The sequence below is a fragment of the Terrapene carolina genome, unplaced genomic scaffold (genome assembly GCF_002925995.2).
Source record: "Terrapene carolina triunguis isolate 2854851 unplaced genomic scaffold, T_m_triunguis-2.0 Scaffold48, whole genome shotgun sequence".
In the NCBI taxonomy this organism is placed as follows: Eukaryota; Metazoa; Chordata; order Testudines; family Emydidae; genus Terrapene; species Terrapene triunguis.
This window is the reverse complement of record NW_020664399.1, coordinates 6,264,022-6,265,603: the sequence shown is the minus strand read 5'-3', so window position 1 is coordinate 6,265,603 and position 1,582 is coordinate 6,264,022.

The window sequence follows — 1,582 nt, the reverse complement described above, 5'->3', positions numbered from 1 at the left end:
ATCTGCTAAACCTACCCCCTTCCCATTAGCATTCACTAGGTTAGGCAATGATGACCCATTGAAGGACACTTAGCTTGCACAATAGAAGATAGAAGATGCATATTCCCACCCCATGAGTCTTCCTGAGAACAGTTGAGCCAGAATATGGGTAATGGTTCCTCCTATGACTCATCAAAACATGAAAGGGCATGTGACTTGCTCATGTGACCCTGGACTCCATCTTGTACCTGTACTTTTCCACAAACTAAGACTAAGAGCTTTCCCTCCACATGGGAGAAAGTATAAAAGGCCATGGAAGCATCTCCATTTTGCCTCTTTCCTGCTCTGATCTCTGAATTATGGACTTACATTAACAGCAGCATCAAAACCAATGGACTGTGGACCTTCCAATTTTGGGAAGTTATCAGAGACATTATAAACCAGTAGTTTATTCCATTGCTTCTTCAAGCCTGATACAGGAACTTTGCCATGAGTGTATGTATTTGATTCCTTTGACCATTTTAACTCTCTCCTCTTTCTTTTATCTTACAAATACACCTTTAGATATTAGGTATAAAGGACTGGCAAAAGCATGATAATTGGGTAGGATTTGAGTTATATATTGGCCTGGCTATATGGCTTATCTCTTGGAATTAGAAGAACACTTTGTCTGATGAAATTGGTTTTAAATAACCACTCATCAGAAAGTCTAGTGGCTGGGTAGTAAAACAAGGGCTGAGATACCTAAGGAGGCTGCATTTTTGATTTGTTGTTAACCAGTGTGGTGAGATAGAAGTTTACTTTTGTTACTAGGTTGTTACATCTTATGGAAGAATAACCACTAGTTGGAGTTGGTCTGTCCCATTTCTTAGCAGTTTGTCCTGAATCTAGTATTCTCAGTTGTCACCCATGGAGGCACATTGACACTGGGTGGTTATAGTTATCCTTAAAGAAAAATTCAATTAGTTCAAAGTACACCCATAGAAAAATACGTGTATCACTTTGATATCCATATGTCAAATGCCTGTAAGGGTACATAAAAAATTAAGCTTGATTACTTTTAAAAACGTTGCCAGACTGTTGCATTGACTAAGATCTCATAGCTCTAGGAGAAAAGAACATATAACTACAATCTCCCCATTTCTTTGGTTTTTGCATGAGCTGAAAATAATATCTTAAATGAGGGTAAAATCCTGGCTCCTCTGAAGTCAGTGGCAACACTACTATTCAGTGGGGCAGGACTTCCCCCATGAACTTCAAATCTCTCCTTTTGTGCAATACTAGACAGGGTGAGACATTTTACTACCAGCCTAATTTACACTTTTCATTTCAAGGCAGATTTAGAAAAAAAAAATCACGTTAACACTTAGTTTATCTATTTCTATCTCTACTGTAATAAGATTATTACACTTTTGCTCTGTTCCAACAATCTGTCAAGCCAGAGTTCTCGTCCCATGTAGGGTCTTCAACCACTAATCAGTATGTATTTTGTATTAGTAATTTGTCTGAATTCAGATCTGAGTTCAACCTGAAAGACTAATTCCAGCAATCTGAGGCTATATTAATCACACTGGAATAACTGGCACTTCTAGGCAAATTTTAT